The sequence below is a fragment of the Miniopterus schreibersii genome (genome assembly GCF_964146895.1).
Source record: "Miniopterus schreibersii genome assembly, chromosome: 20".
NCBI lineage: Eukaryota > Metazoa > Chordata > Mammalia > Chiroptera > Miniopteridae > Miniopterus > Miniopterus schreibersii.
Window position 1 is genome coordinate 7,475,592 of NC_138122.1, and position 18,129 is coordinate 7,493,720.

General features: G+C 38.5%; 1 pseudogene across 1 annotated transcript; it reads left to right on the plus strand.

Annotated features, from left to right (window-relative positions):
- The first annotated feature begins 12,465 nt into the window (after window positions 1-12,465).
- Window positions 12,466-13,147, plus strand: LOC308549716 (large ribosomal subunit protein uL30 pseudogene; annotated as a pseudogene). Its single transcript has one exon. The product of its transcript is annotated as a large ribosomal subunit protein uL30 pseudogene (transcript).
- The last annotated feature ends 4,982 nt before the right edge of the window (window positions 13,148-18,129 follow it).

An 18,129-nucleotide genomic window follows, 5' to 3' on the forward strand; every position in this document is an offset into this window, starting at 1 on the left:
CCTAATCTTGTCTTTTTATTGATCACCATTCAGTGTCACAAGGTTGAGGTCAAGATTACAGAGCTAGTCGATATAACAAAATCCATGATCCAGCATACAGCTTAAGAATTACAACATTGCCGATACCTTATATCTATCTGTGCAGTCCTCCAAGTCCTGTTCCCTCAAATAATAATCACTAAATTTTATGATTGCCTTTTTTGTTAGTTCATGCCATAGGTATATACAGTTTACCTAAATAACACACTGGTATAGCTTGGTTTTGAGCTCCACAAAAAAGATATTTACCATATGTAGTCTTAGGACCTTGCTAATCAAAATGTAATCTTTGGACCAGCAGCAGTAGCATCACCCAAAAGCTTGTTAGAAACACACTATCTGGGACACTAGCCCAGATTCACTAAACGAGAGTCTTCATCTTAACAAGATGCCCACATGCTCACATTTCATAAGCACTGTTCTGAAGACTTGTTTTGTCACTGAAATGGATCCAAGTTGTTATGTGTAGGGGTGGTTCTGTGAATGAGTTCTTAGGATGTTTCCAGGTTGTTTTATATTATGAAAAAATACTTCAATGAACAATTTTATACATCTTCTCGTGCACAAGTGAAGGATTTTTGTAGGACACATACCTAAGAATGGGATTGATGGGAAATAAACTACATAAAAGTTCAGTTTCACACTGCCGAATTATTTTCTAAAGTATTTTGAATTTCACATACCCACCAGAGTGTGTATGAGTAATTCTCTTGATATAGGTTTTTCTGATTTACTAATATGTTTAAAAATACACAATTTTAAATGCTTTCTCACCATATTTTCTCTTCTGTGGAATGTCTATTTATTTATTTTGCCAGTGTGTTTATTGAGTTATTTGGGTGTTTTCTTATTTTGTAGTTTTAAAAAATATTTATAGACATGAATGTGTTTTTAGTTACATGTATCGCAAATAACTTCTGCTGGGATATATTTTTCTATTCTCAACTCTCTTCATCAAAACTTATGATGTAAAGAAATCCTAAGTTCTACTGTAATAAATTCATCAATTCTTCTAGCATGATTAGTGGTTTCTGTCTATTTTAAGAGATATTCCTCTACCCTGAGGTCTGAAATATATTCGCCCACATTTTCTTCTAACAGTTTTAGAGTTTTGCTTTTCTATTTAAGTCCTTAATCCATCTGGAATTGATTTTTGTGCTCTTTGTACAGTAGAGATGTTATGTTATTTCCTTGGTGTGGAAAATCAATGGTCCCAGAACCATTATTGAATCATCCCTCCTTTCCTCCAGGTAATCTGAAAGCTTCTTGGGTCATATGTATTCCTCAGTTGGTATCAGGACTCTCTGTCTTGTTTCATTGGACAATCAGTCTGTCCTGGCACCAATGGCAGAGTCTTAATCACCAAAACTTTATAATAAAACTTGACATGTGGAAGGATGAGTCCTTTCACCTTCTTTTCCTTGGTATTCTGGCTACCCTTGACCTTTAAATTTTCATATAAATTATAAAATCTATCTGTCATATTTCACTCCAAACACTGTTGGGATTTTTATTGGCATTGCACTATAAAACAATTTGAGGAGAACGGATACCTTTGTAGCACTGAGGATTTCTTTCCATGAACGATGAACACGAATGTCTTTCAATCAGGTTTTGTAATCTTCTCCAAAAGTCCTTACACATGTCTGGTTAGATGTATACCTAAGTATTTTTCAAATGTTTGCTATTGTAAATGTTATATTTTATGATTGTTTTCTAATGTTTTTGTTGATAACATATAAAAATGTAAATAATTTCCATATGTTGTTCTTTTGCCAGTCACTTAGATAAATCCTCTCATTCTTTCTTATAATTAGTCAATAAATTATGTGAAGCTTCTATATAGACAAGTCATTGAATCTGAAAAATATAACAGTTTTGTTTTCTAATTCTAATCCACACGTTTGGCAGAGACTGCTAGCTATTATTGGTAATAGAACTAATATTTTTAGTAATAGAGCACTGAATTTTAGCTGGAATCATTGCTACCTTGCAGCTAGGTGTGACCAAATGACCAACGTCAGGGCACTAAGTTGTGAGCAGAAATGATACATGAAACTTCCACATCATAACCGAAAAGACTGAGTGCAATCCAATTGCCTGAGACCAGCATTTAGGGTGTGGCCGTATTTAAGAGTAAACTGATTCTGCATTTCCAAACAACAGGCAATGAGATTAATATTCAGAGTCTTTCTCAAGAATCTGCCCATTAACTGTTCTTACCAACTAGAGAATGGGAGATAATACAATGGCAAAGATCAGATGAAGGATGGTGCCTTCCCACACCAGACTATCTATGCAAAAGGCCTCAACAGAGCTACTATTAACCCTTTGTGGTCATATTAAATCTGGACATAGTGTCGTACTGGTCGGAATTAAGAGCTTTCAGAGAAATTATGAACTGATACATGAGTGAATAGAGTTAGGATTCCTACGGTTCCTTGCTGTGGTGGCTGAGAGCAGACAAACGACTGCAAAGGGTTAAGCTGACTGAGAGAGTTACAAGCTGAGAACAAATCTGGTAGCTAAGAGATTTGACAGATGTGGAAACTACAATCTGAACAGGTCACTGGATGTGTTTACTTACACATGGAACTAATTAGAAACCCCAAGAGTGAAAGCTATTTAATTTGTTAAGCATTATATTAATGCAAAAAACAAAATCCTTGCCCTTAGAAGTGTAAGACTGTTCAATCCTTGAAGCCACAGTTGGGCCAAATCTGCACTAACAGGAACTGGGGTGTGAAGATTGTTCAGTTCCAAAACGAGGCATATTTTTCAATACAAATTCTAGAAACAGCTATGGAGGGCAGTGGAAAAGAGGAAAGGCCCATAGGGCAAAGGCAAGGAACAACAGACAATGGACTTACTTCCAGAGAGCAGAACCAAGGGCAGCCAGCTGTGCTGAGAAAAGGTAGGGACTCCTCAGCAAGATGCGATGACCTTTGGTATTTCTCATTCTCTGCTTTTTAAGTGGGAGTTTTCATTTAATTATTTCTTTCTTATCTGTATTAGTAAAGATATAGGCTACGGTGCTATAGGAAAAATAATACCAAAATTGAAGTTTATTTTGTTCTGAGCTAATATTCCAAAGAAATTGGACTCTAAAAGGCAACCCAAGGCCTTAGGCTAACAGGGTAGAGCTGTTATCCTTAATACATGACTGTGGTCTCTTTTTCTGGGTCTGAGTTGTTGTCAATTTCTTGCTAGCTAGAAGTCCAGAGTGAGCATTCTGTCTTTAAGCAGGTGACACAGAAGGTACACACATCATTTTTATATACATTGCATTGACCCAAATTTGGCTTCTTGTCCGTGCCTAGCTGCAGGGGAGTTTTAAAAATGTGGTCTGTAGCTGAGCAGTCATGTGTCCATCTAAAACTCTACTACTAAGTAGAGTAAATGGAGAATGAACTCCTAGAGGCACATTAATCCATTATTTTATATATTTTATTTTATATTGGAATGACGGTACTTTGCCTTTTATCTTTTCATAAGTAAACCACAAAAGCTAAAATAAGACCTGATAAAGAGGAATAAACATCATCCAGATCACCTGAATTCTGAATCAGATGCATTAGCTGAATGGGACTTGGGTTATCAGAGAAGAGTTTTCCTCTATGCGTGATAAGAAAACATGAATAGTTAGATGCCATACGGGGGAAACTGTCGCAGTTTTCTCACCCAAGGCTATCAGAGAAAATGTACAAGGATATTCATCATAGCATTATTTGATGATAGGGTGTGGAAGAAAATCTCAGTGTTCATCTCTGGGAGATAAAATACATAAATGTAGCAGACACATACAATGTTGATAATGTATCAGAGAGCAGTAGTAAACTAGGTATACATGTGGTAATATGGATAGACCTTAAAGACATAGTGTTAAGTTAAAACAAAAGTGATTTATGCCTTAATAATAATATAAATATAAATATGAAATATATTTTAAAAATCCAACAATATATATTTGCACAAACTCCAAAAATATATACAGATTAACTCATTTTAAAAATTGCCAATGATGGAAGAAAGAAATGAGAGCAGGGGTCAAAAGAAAAATGTGGCAAATTAAAATAAAATAAGGTCCTATGTATATCAATGTCACCTGCCATGACTTCAAAGAATGATTAGCCACCAGCTGAATTTCAGGTTTGAAAAGAAAAAACAAAACGAGTGATGTATGAAAGAGGCATGGCAAGCAAGTAGGACTTCCACTACTGAAAAAGATGAAGTATGAGGGATCATACTACCTTCCCTCCTAAAACAACTATAGAACCAGAAAAAAAAAAATTGAAACAATGCTTTCCAAGATATTGGACATTAGACAGCAAAACAAAGTGATTCCTGAGAAACAGGGTGAATTCTACAACTGCCCTTTCAATGGCCTGAAGAGAGTTTCTAAGACAAACTTCAGGCAAAACCACGTGGTCTCCCTGAGTTTAGAAGATATAACTGGAAGTCTGAAGGTCAAGTTGGCTAAAGCTTGCAGGAAAGAGTACTGGAGAGGAGAGAGCTGGACAGAGAGAACTCTGAATATCTGCAGAGGATTCCTCTAAAATCTTCAAACTAAACACTGATCAGCACATGCAAGGGAGAATAGAACCCAACACAAGGGGGGAAAACACACTTGAAAGGATTAGAGGAAATAGTATCCATCACTGACACAGGATGACAATAGTACCTGTTGCCACTAGCCAGATTAGAAACCCTAATAAATCAGAAGATATCAGGTAGAATACCCAGAAGGGTCTTGCCTAAACAGTAGTGAAAAATTAGCCCTAAACTAAACATTGCTCTGGTTCCACCTAACAATGTTGAAGCATCAATACCCAAAAGGGTCAATTGTCTTCAAGTAGCTTACTTAACTGTGTCCTAGAACAAAGCTCGAAAATATGTATGGGGGAAAAAACCTATCAAACAGCAAAAGCTAGCATACAACACGATAAAATTTACAATTGATGCCATCCAGTGAAAAGTCACCAGGCACCCTGGCCAGTGTGGCTTAGTTGGTTAGAGCGTCGTCCCATACACCAAGGGGTGGAGGGTTCGATCCCCAGTTGGGGCACGTGCGGGAGGCAACTGATCGATGTTTCTCTATCACATTGATGTCCCTCTCTCTCTCTTTCTCTCAAATCAATTTTTTTTAAAAAAACATATCCTTGGGTGACAATTAAAAAAAAAGTTACCAGGCATGCTAAGAAGCAGGGAAATATGGTAAATATAATAAAGAAAACTAAATCTCAATAAAAACCAATCCAGAAATAATACACATGACCGGATTAGTGAGTAAGGGCATTATGAATATATTCAGTATGTTCCAGAAACTAGAGAAAGTATTTAACATCAGAGGTGGGAAAAACATATTTTCATTCTTAAATTGAACTTCAAGAGATGATAACTATAATAGCTGAGATAGAAAATACAATGGATGATAAACCTTTAAACAGACTCATCAAGAAAAAAAGAGAGAGGACCCAAATAAATAAAATTTAAAAATGAAAGAGAAGTAACAACTGACACCACAGAAATACAAAGGATTGCAAGAAAATATTATAAACAACTACATGCCAACAAATTGGATAATCTGGAAGAAATGAATAAAAATATGGAAACATACAACCTTCCAAAACTGAATCAAGAAGAAACAAAAATTTTCAACAGACCAATTACAACTAATGAAATCGAAGCAGTAATAAAATAAATCCCAACAAACAAAAGTCCTGGACCAGATGGCTTCACAGGTGAAGTTTACCAAACACACAAAGAAGAACTAATATCTATCCTTCTCAAACTATTCCAAAAACTTCAAGAGAAGGGAAGACCCCCAAGCTCATTTTATGAGGCCAGCATTATCCTAATTCCAAAACAAGATAAAGACACTACAAAAAAAGAAAATTATATGCCAATATCCCTGGTGAACATAGATCCAAAAATCCTCAACAAAATATTAGCAAGCCACATTCAGCAGTACATTAAAAGATCATAAACCACGATCAAGAGGGATTTATCCCTAGGATGCAACATTGGTACCATATCTGCAAGTCAATTAAATTGATACACCACACAGACAAAATGAAGGATAAAATCGTATGATCATATCAAGATTCAGAAAAAGCATCTGACAAAATCCACCATATAGGTATTTATGATAACTCTCAGCAAAGTGAGAAAAGAAGGAACATACCTCAACATAACAAAGGCCATATATGAAAACCCCACAGCTAACATAAAATTCAGCAGGGAAAAACTAAAAGCATTTCCTTAAAATCAGGAACAAGACAGGGATGTCCACCTTCACCACTCTTATTGAACATAGTACTAGAAGTGCTAGCCAAAGCAATCGGACAAGAAGAAATAAAAAGCATCCAAATTGGAAAGAAGTAAAACTGTCATTATTTGCAGATTACACGATACTGTGTATAGAGAATCCTAAAGATTCCACTTAAAAAACTGCTAGAACTGATAAATGAATTCAGTAACACAGTAGGATTAAAAAAAAAAAAAAAAAAAGGTTCCATTTTCATACACCAATAATGAACTATCAAAAAGGGAAACTAGGGAAACAATCCCATTTACAACTACATCAAAAAAATAAAATACCTAGGAATAAATTTAACTAAGGAGGTAAAATACCTGCACTTGAAAAATTTTAAGACACTGATAAAGAAATTTTAAAAGATACAAATAAATGGAAGCATATACTGTGCTCATAGTCAGGAAGAATTCATATCATTAAAATGTCCATACTACACAAAGCAATCAATAGATTCAATGCAATTCTTATCAAAATATCAATGGCTTATTTCACAGAACTAGAACAAATAATCCAAAAATTTATATGGAACCACAAAAGACCCTGAATTGCCACAGCAATCTTGAGAAAGAAGAACAAAGTTGGAGGTATCACACTACCTAATATCAAACTATACTACAAGGCCATTGTAATCAAAACACCATAGTACTGGCATAAAAGCAGACATATAGATCAATGAAACAGAGTAGAGAGCCCAGAAATAAACCCATGCCTATATGATCAATTAATATGTGACAAAGGAGGCAAGAACACCAAATGGGATAGAGACAGTTAATTCAATAAATGGTGCTGGGAATATTGGACAGGTGCATACAATAATGTCACTAGACCACTTAAGTACACCATACACAACAATAAACTCAAAATGGAATAAAGATTAAAATGTAAGACTTGAAACCATAAAACTCCTAGAAGAAAACATAGGCAGTAAAATCTCAGGCATTTCTCTTAGCAATATTTTTTTCTGATATATCCCCTTGGGCAAGGGAAATAAGATAAATAGACAAATGCAAATACATTGAACTCAAAAGTTTTTTCACAGCAAAGGGAACCATCAACAAAATGAAAAGACAACCTACTGAATGGATGAAAATATTTGCCAATGATACATCTGATAAGGGGGTAATATCCAAAATTTATAAAGAACACATACAATTCAACACCAAGAAAACAAACAGTCCAATTAAAGAATGGACAGAGGAAATGAACAGACACTTCTCCAGAGAGGACATACAGGTGACCAAAAGACACATGAAAAGATGCTCAAAGTCACTAATCATCAGAGAAATGCAAATTAAAACCACAATGACATATCACCTCACACCTGTCAGACCGGCTATCATCAATAAACAAACAACAAGTGATGACAAGGGTGTGGATAAAGGGAACCCTCATGCACTACTGGTGGAAATGCAGATTGGTGCAGCCACTATGGAAAACCCTACGAAGCTTCCTCAAAAAATTAAAAATGGAACTGCTTTATGATCCAGCAATTCCACTTCTGGGTATATATCTGAAGAAACCCAAAACCCTAATTTGAAGGAATATGTGCACCCCCCATGTTCATTGCAGCATTGCTTGCAGTGACTAAGACACGGAAGCAACCTCAGTGCCCATCAATAAACAAATGGATAAAGAAGTGGTACATATATGTATATACAATGGAATATTACTCAGCCATAAAAAAGAATGGAATCTTGTCATTTGTGAAATCATGAATGGAGCTAGAGGGCATTATGCTAAGTGAAGTAAGTCAGTCAGAGAAAGGCAAATACGATAGGATTTCACTTATATGTGGAATCTAAAGAGCAAAATAAAAAACAAACAAAATTGGCATATTCTCCCTGGAACATGCCCACATCTTTCCCACCCTTCCTTCCTCAGGCGTGTATCTTTGCTCTCTTTCTCCTAAGCTCTAAGGGTCCTGAGGAGACTTTCAACCAGGGAAGCAGCAGGCAGCAGCAGCTCATCCTGAGCTAATCCCCTTGAACCTGTCTGCAAGGGTCCTCCTTTTGCCTAACTTTTCAGTGAGCCAAAAGCAGCTCCATCTAGGCTCACTCCTGTTGCTGTGCTCTTGCCTCTTCTATCTTAAGTCCTTCCTTTGTTTCACTGTCCCTCACTTTAATAAAGGTACTCTCAATTAAAAAATAAAAATTGAAACAAACTCATAGACACAGAAAGCAGACTGGTGGTTAATAGAGGGGAGGATTGGGGGTTGGGAAATGGGTGGAAAAAGTGAAGGAATTAAGAAGTACTGATTAGTAATGTGAACCTTGAGAAAATAGGACACCTACTAAGAAGGGTTCCTAGTGGCTAACTAGGCTTACATTAAAAAAATAAGCAGAGCTTAGCAGCCATTTCTGCACAGGGGCCTCTCATACAAACTGCATGTCTTGGAGAAGACTCTGCACTGAACTGCCTGCCCTGTGCATCTGCCATCTGAGCCGCCCTTATAAAGCAGTTCCTGGAATCCTGTTTCAACCAACAGGACTGGGGCTTTCCCCATCCACTAGGAGCCGCACAGGTCTGACCAATCAGAGAGACTCTATTTTGATCACTAAATATAGAATATATTTCTATTACTTTTAAAACTCTTTAAAAGGCAGAGGATTATGCTAAGTGAAATAAGCCAGTCAGAGACAGACATGATCTCACTCATATGTGGAATCTAATGAACAAAATAAACTGATGAACAAAATAGATACAGAGACATAGAAGCATGGAACAGACTGAGGAATCTCAGAGGGAAGGTGGGGGTGGGGAGTTGGGGGGAGAGAGAGTAATCAAAGAACCTAAATGCATAGATGCATGACCTATGGACACAGACAATAGTGTGGAGAAGACCGGGGGGGGGGGGGGGCAGGGGGGATGCCTGGTGGAGGGATTCAATGGGGGGGAAGGGGGGACATCTGTAATATTTTCAACAATAAAGAAAATAAAAGTATTCTATTGCTGCGATGTTCCTCAGGATGGACGCTTTATATGTAAATGACTGTGTGAGAGAAGTTGTTTTCTCAAAAACAATTATTTCCATCTTTTTGTGTTCTTCTTGAATTTTAAATAGCTTTGTTTCACATTTACTAGTATAAAAGTTCATAAAATAATAGAATTGTACCCCTGAAACCTATATAATTTTATTAACCAATGTCACCCCAATAAATTCAATAAAAATAAAGTTCATAAAGTATTTTAAAAAGGCAGTTCACTCTTTAAAGCAAAAATAATAAAATGTATTTTTTGAGCTTATAAAATATGTTGACATTAAATGTATGACCATAATGCCACAATGGTCAGAAGTAGAACAGTGGAAGTATATGTTGTCAAATTCTTAAACTATATGTAAAGTGATATAAGATTACCCAAAGTAGACTGTTTTACATTTTAAAAATGTATACTATAAGCCTTAAATGAAACACACACAAAATTATAGCAAATTGGACAACAAAGAAGAAAGTATGGTACCGTTAATGTGTTTAATTAATGCAAAGGAAAGAAGAAAAAAACAGGAAAAGGGAAACAAAAAAGTAGGTGGGGCAAATGAAAAACAAATACCAAAATTAAAGCCCAACCATATAAATAGTCACATTAAACATGGATGAAACATCCACATAGATAAAAAAGCAAGAACTGACTATAAGCTACCTACAAGAAACTCACTTTAAATATAACGCAAATGTGTCAGAAGTCCATGCATGAAAACGACACACCATTCTAACATGAATCAAAAGAAAGCTGGAACACAGCTTGAGATGGATCTTGTTACCCAAATTTGCGGTAGAGCATTAAAAAGAAATAATGGCAGAAACTGGAAAATAAAGGCCTTCTCCATTCATTCTATAAGGCCAACATTTCTCTGATACCTGAACCTAAGACATCACACAAAAAGACAGAACTATGACTACATGTATACATATAGCCCTCATAAATATAGGTGCAAAACTTCTTAACATAATTTTATTCCATCAAATCTAATACTATAAAAAAAGAATAATAGTTTGCAATCAAATGGGGCTTGTCCCAAGAATTCAAGGTTGGATTAGCATTGGTCAATAAAGCTCATATGATTATCTCAACAGATGTAAGAAGGCATTTGATGATCTGAATGTCCGTCTTATGCATCAACTTAGCTAAGCTATAACACCCCATTATTTAATCAGACACCAATCTAGGTGTTCCTGTGAAGGTATTTGATAGCTGTTGTTAACATCTAAAATCAATGGGCTTTAAATAAAGGAGATTGCCCTTGGTAATGTGGGTGGACCTCATCCAATCAATTGAAAGGCCTTTGGAGCAAAACCTGAGATTTTCCAAATAAGAAATTCTGCCTCAAGACCACAGCATCAATTCCTGCCTGACACTCGCCCCACATATTTTTGGACCTGCCAGTCCCTACAATTGCATGAGGACATTCCTTAAATAAAGCTCTTAGAAAATGATGATAGATGGATAATTTATACATACAAATATATTTATTATCTAATTAACATATATTCACATATATTATTTATAATAAATATATTTATAAATATAAATGACTATATATGTATTATTTAAATTATAATAAATGTATTTATTTTAAATATATTTATATATGTAGGACATATATAAAGAGAGAGAGGAGCAGGGTCTTAAGGATATGTTTTCCTAATTGGTCAGGGGGCTTCTGAAATTGGGTCTCTAATCTGACTGTATTTAAGGGCATTAATGACTCTATTTCCACTAAAGAAAGCACTGACAGTGTGTGGCATGCTGTGGCAATAGAGATATACAAAATATTATTATTGAATTCTCCCATCAAATGCAAGGTAAGTTCTGGGTGACCATGTATTTGATACCTGTTTTAGTTACACTAACAACAAGTTTGGTGAGATTGACTGGTGGCTCCTAAGAGCACTGGAGAAAGTAGGCAAAGAAAAGGCGAAGTTCAGGGCAGAGGTTCACAGCTCAAGCCCAGCATAAAATAACTGAAAACATCTATTTTCTTTTTGGAAAGAAAACCGTATCTCTGAAAACCAAACTCAATGCCTCATCTTACAAGTAGCTGAGTTATAAAGCAAATTGAATTCTCAGCATCATATGATATATTCTGTTAAACTGAGGACACTGTCTGGAAAGGAACGGATCCTGAACATAGGGTGGGGACATAGGGGCAGATCTCGATGAGGCGGGGGATATTGAACCCTTAAACTGTGCTGAGTCTTCTTTGCCAGTAGAAGCATCCCTCCCACACCTGTCTGAAAAGATTAACCTGCTTTACCTGAGGCAACTGTAATGGCCTTTCCTGAGGTAGTTGCCCTGCAGGACTGCTGATTCTCCTCAAGGTCTATGCCCGCATGACCCCTCTTTGCTCTTAGACATAAATAGCAAGACTCAGGTGCTGCAGTCCCTGAAGGGGGAGATACAAAGGATGGCATATTTATTAAGAGGCAAACTACACTCTAAAAGAATGGCATGATTTTTCTAATTTATACAGACAGAAATCTGGGGAGAATAGATATTAAGGGTGTGGGGGAATGGTGGAAGGAACATAAAATTGGTATGGGCCCATTAAGCAGATATTTTGAATTCAATGTATAGCACCAGCCGTTAGAAAGGGCTCTGAAAGTTTGTTTGTTTGGTTGGCTGAAACAGGGACCAAAAGTTGGCAAACACTAAATGAATGAAGTGCCAGAACTGCCTCAGTATACTATAGAGGAAAGTGTCCAAAGGTTTAGGAAGAGTAGAATGGTCTAGTTAATTTATCATGTAAGGGCCCGATCAACCTCTGTGGGAGGGTTTCAGTGACATGTCTTTCACCACAACTAAGGGAAATAAATTGTGAGGGGAGCCCTAGCATCCTTGTCTGTGGTCATTCTGCTCTTCAAGCCAGAACAGCAGCTTTGCTGCCTCTGAACTAGAATACTTAAATGCAGTGGAGGTCATCAGATCCCAAGGGAGCAGGGGGTCAAGTGGTGGCACTTTATCATCAAAGACAAGGTGAATATGGTCACCATAATGGACAGCAGTAATCAGAACAATCTGACTCACAGAGACCTATGATTACTGTCCCTATAAAGAGAAATGGATGGCTCTTTTCTGGCTGGAACCATGGAGAGTGCAGAAGAGAAGAAACCCTTAAGGAAAAGTGAAAGAATTTCGCAGAGCTGAAGATCAAGCACCTGAGAAAGACGTTGCCCAAGAGATGCTTTGTAAAGCAAGGAGAAAGCTTATCTATGAAAAAGCTAAGCACTACCACAAGGAATCTAGGCAGATGTACAAAACTGAGATTCAAATGGTCAGGATGGCAAGAAGAGCTGGCAACCTCTATATACCTGCAGAACCCAAACTGACATTAGTTATCACGGTCGGAAGTATGAATGGTGTGAGCCCAAAGATCCTAAAGGTGCTGCGTCTTCTTTGTCCTCACCAGACCTTCAATGGCTCCTTTGTTAGCTCAACAAGGCTTCAATTAGCATGGGGAAGATTGTGGAACCATATGTTGCATGGGGCTACCCAAGCCTGAAGTCAGTAAGTGCACTGATCTACAAGTGTAGTTATGGCAAAATCAACAAAAAGCAGGTTGCCCTAACAGATAACACATTGATTGCTTAATCTCTTGGTAAATAAGGCATCGTCTGCATGGAGGATCTGATTCATGAGATCTGTTCAGTTGGAAAACACATCATAGAAGCAAACACCTTCAAATGATCTTCTCCACTAGTTGGAATGAAGAAAAAGTCCACTCATTTTGTGGAAAGTGGAGATGCTGGTAACAGGGAAGATTAGACCAACAGGTTGACTAGAAGGATGAACTAAGGAATCTACCATGGTTATTTTTGTAATCTGGTCAGTTAATAAACAATGACTGCTTTAAAATTGAAAAAGAAAGAAAGAAACAGAAGGGCAATCTACTAAATTAAGTGAACAAGCTCTAAGTAGAGCAATCATAAGTCTAAGTTGAATCACCAAAACAGAAAATCATACCCCTTCAATCAATTCTCAGACTTGAACAAGTTCTACCAGGGTGACTATACACTAAGGGTAAGGGAAATAATCAGATTTGGGGGAATTATTTAGCAATGGCTCTGTCATTACTTCCAAAAGACCCAAAATGTCACTGTGTCCCACCAGTCATCCTAGGGCCTTATGAAGGTCAGATGATCAAAAAGGTTTTAGATCAAGTCCGTCTCACAGTAGGTACGGTGAGTCACCAAACTCATTTGTGGTAATTTCCACAATTCTAGATGCATAGTTGGAACAGACAAACTGAGTAACTGGCAGAATCCCCACATTGCTTCCCTAACCTGTAGAGTGAGGACTACTGTTCTAGGAAAGACCAAGTGCAAGGCACTCAAACTGCCTCTACCTAGAAAAATAGTAAACCAAAAGCAATACCACATTCCTGGATGGATTTCAGAAATTGGTACCATCATCAAAAAGTTGAAGGACGCAGGGGTAGTGATTCCCACCACAAGCCCATCCAACTCCCCTATTTGGCCTGTGCGGATAACAGATGGATGCTGGAGACTGGCAGTGGATTACTGTAAACTTAATCAGGTGGTGACTCTAATTACACCTGCTGTTCCAGATGTAATTTCATTGCTGGAACAAATTAACACATCTCTCCTACCTTGCATGCAGCTATTGATCCAGAAAATGCTTTTTTCCTTGATAGGTTAACAAAGACCACCAGAAGCAGTTTACTTCTAGCTGTCAATATTCCTTGCCTGTCCTAATTTAGAAGTATATCCACGCTCCAGCCTTATGTCATAATTTAGTCCACAGAAACTGGATTGGCTTTCCCTTTCACAAGATATCACACTGTTCCATTATGTTGATGACACTGATGAGCCAGTAAACTAGAACTGGCAACTATTCTAAACTTATTGGTAATACATTTGCATGTCAGAGGGTGGGGAACAAATACAACAAAATTTCAGATGCTTTCCACCTCAAGGACGTTTCTAGAGGTTCAGTGGTATGGCATGTGTCAAGATATCCTTTATATATTAGGCATAATGTCTAGTGGACCTCTGGATAATAGAGGTAACATATTTCTTATTTGGGTGTATTATTATGGCCCATTTACAAAGTAACCCAAAAAGCTATTAGTTTTGAATGGGCCCAGAACAAAAGCAGTCTCTGCCACAAGTTCAGGCTGGGGTTGCTCTGCCACATGGGCCACATGGGCCACATGGGCCACATGGGCCACATGATCCATCAGATCAATGCTTGACATATCAGTGGCAGGTAGGGATGCTGTTGGCAGCCTCTGGCAGGCCTCTGTAGATACTTTCCTAAGAATAATGAAAAGATATCTACATACAAAGACTTACACAAAATAGTTTACACCAGCTCTGTTTGGAACAGTCCAGAACATAAAACAACCCACTGTCCACCAACAGGTGAATGAACAAACACACTATCACACATCCATACAACAGAATACTAGTCAGCTTTTAAAAAGAATGAACAATTGATCCATGCAACAATACAGATTAACCTCAAAATAATTATGCTTAGTAAGAGAAGCCAGGCATAAAGAAGTACATTGCATATGGTTTCATTTGTATAAAATTCTGGAAACTATAAACTAATCTAAAGTGAAAGAAAGCAAATCAGTGGTTTCTGGGGGAGGCGCAGGACAATGCTGAGAGGGCAGGAGGAAACTTTTGAAGATGATGGATCTGTTAGTTATCATTACTGTGGTGGCATGTTCTGAATCCCTCCAGTAGTTATATTTTTCATTTATAGAAATTTTATTTGGCTCTTTTTTGAAGCCATATGGCCATATGTGATAATCTGTGATTGCTAGGTTATATCTGCGTTTCACTTCTTTGAGAGTTCAGACGTAGATCTTCTATATTAAGCCTCTGACAATTTCCATATCCGCAGTCTTGGTAGTCTAAATATGTTGTTATTTCTTCTGCTTCTCACTCGGGTTGCCTTGCCTTCCCACATACTTTATGTTTTTGGATTTAGAGTTCATATTTGTTCTATATTAAATTTGTAGTAATTTGAGGGCTTAAAATGAGAATATTGATTAAAATGAGAATATTTTCTTCCACAAAGGATGTGCATCTGTGTCTTTCAGGAGCTAGGGAAAGCCACTGACCTGGAATCACTTCAACCCCCACCTCTCTCCCCACCCCAGTCAAGGAGTGACCAATGTGGGATTTAGGGCCTTAGTTCCACCTCCTTCTGCTGGAACAAGGTTTAGAACCTGGATTACAGTCATGCTGAGGACATCTGTCCTTGGGCCCACCATGCCCTTTTATCTGCCCACTGCCCACTACTACCAGTCCTACCCTAATCTCTGGTTTCTGTTTTGTTTTGAGAGTGGGGCAGGATAGTGTGCCCTGAACTCATCATTTAATTCTTAACCTCTTATGAGCCCATTAGCTCATCAAAAAAGTGTTTCCTATTCAGGATCTAGCTGTTCTTCATTAGGAGGATCCATTAAAGCACTTAGTATTCTGTATGGCCAGATGTGGAATTTAAGTCTCAATCTCTTTAACTCGTAGTTCAGTGTTGTTTCCATTTTTATATGCCATGAAAACAAATCTTGAGAACTATTAAAACTGTCATCCTCTTTTTCAACATCCTGGTTATCAAAATGTGACCTTTCAGATAACCCACAGACAGAAAGGACCTGTTATGGACTGAATTGTGCCCCCCCCCCCCGATCCCTATGTTGAGGTTCTAACCCCTCGCACACCTCAGAATGTGACTGCATTTAGAAACAGGGCCTTAGGATGGGTAAGTTTATGTATCACTTTGGTTGGCTACAGGGTGCCTAGAGTAAACATTATTTCTGGATGTGTCTGGGAGGGTGTTTCTCACAGAGATTAACATCTGAGTCAATACACTGAGTACAGCAGATTGCCCTCCCAGATGTGGGTGGGCATCACCCAATTCGTTGAGGGCCAGGACAGAACAAGAGGCGGAGGGAGGAAGGGGGAATTCGCCCTTTTGTTCCTCGCCTCACTGACTGAGCTGGGACATCTCATCTCAAGTTCTCCGGCTCTTGGACTGGGATTTACACCATGGGCTCCCCTGGCTCTCAGGCCTTCAGACTCAGACTAAATTACACCATCAGCTTTCCTGGGTGTCCAGCTTGCCATGGCAGATCATGGCACCTCTTAGCCTCACTGGCATGAACTGATTCCTGATAATAAATCCACATCTACATCTGTATAGCTGTGACCTAACAGCCAGCCTCCCCCACCGCATTCACACCAAACATCAGGCCTGCCTCTCACCTACTCCCAGTGATTGGTCTATTTGGAGACTGGGGTTTGCCCCAGACCCCTGGGTAGAAGTTCACACCAGTCAAAATGACGAATGCACATGTTCATCTGAAAGCCCTGCCTCATCAAATCCACTTCAGAATCAGGAAGGTATTCTTGGCTACCTTGCTGCTCCAGACCAGCTGGTTAGGTGGCACAGCACCCACTTTCAAGGTCAGTTTCTTACTATCCTGAACATCCCAGATTATGCTGCAAAGTAAACTTTCTCTCTGAACTGTCATAGGGAAGACTTTGGAATCTTCATCAGTCCCTCCCTTACCCACTTCTTTATTTTAGTTCTCAGTTAGGTGGCAGGGATATTTCTCCAGAGCATCGTTGTGATCTTCTAACTTCCCCTGGGGGCAATGGGATGGTCTGGGAGGACAAATAGGGGCAGTCCCCTTTTCTGTGGGAAGGAGACTAGCAGTGGAGGGACCAGCTCTGGGATCTCAGGGATGTGCCCAGTCTGCTTTGTGGACACTTTGATCCTAAATCAAACTTTTTGCTTTAGAAGCGCTAGTCATAAATTATGCCCCACATCTAAAATGATGGTTCTTTCTGCGTTCAAAAAAATCTTTACCCCAACAGTAGAAATGGAGACGAAAAAAGAAGCCAAAATATGCTTCTCATTGGCATAACTTTTGGTGGGAGTTTGCCTGAAGATTCCTCTAAATATCTGGGGACTAATGTAATGACGAAAGGCTACTACCAGCATGAGAGATGCTGAAAATGGGCAATCACAAGAAGCTCTATACAAATGACGTACAACCGGAGCCAAAATAAAAGACAGCCACATTGCAGACAGAGGTCCTAGGGACCAAGATGGGAAAGAAGTGGCTTCACATGAAACTGAAACTGGCACAAACATTGTCACATGTGACAGGGCTGTTGTCAGATATTGAATATTTCTATAAGTAATTTTGCCTGTGTAGACACTGAAGGAAACTTTACTAAACAAAACAATCAAACATAGAGCACTCTCTGAAAACACATCTCTACTTCTGCCTTCCTTTCCTACACTATCTGGGGAGGACTGGGGAAGGAGAAACGGAGAGCAACAGAAAGGAACCCAAACCCTCAAGATTCAGCATGGCAGATGCCTTCTCCATGAGGCCCCCTTAACCACTGCAACCTACCGTGATCTTTCCTTCCCCTGATACCTATAAAATCTTGCATTTTACTGTACCCCGTACTGACTTGCATTACTAGATATCCACTCATGACCCAAGAACCCCTCTCCCCAATTAGCTGCAAGGTCCCTGAGCACAAGGACTGCTTCTGTCCCTCCACACGACCCAACACAGTGATTGAATATAGCAGACGCTTGAACTATTTGGTTGCTTGGGTAATGCCACCAGCAAATAATTCCAACTCACAAGTGTGATTCTGCAATACAGTATGTGAAATTTAAGAAATCATTCTATCTCCGTATTAGTTTTTATGCCTTGCATTCTGCAAAGCCTGAGAACAAGTTCGGATGGCGGGAGGGGGGGGGGGGGGGGCGAAGTT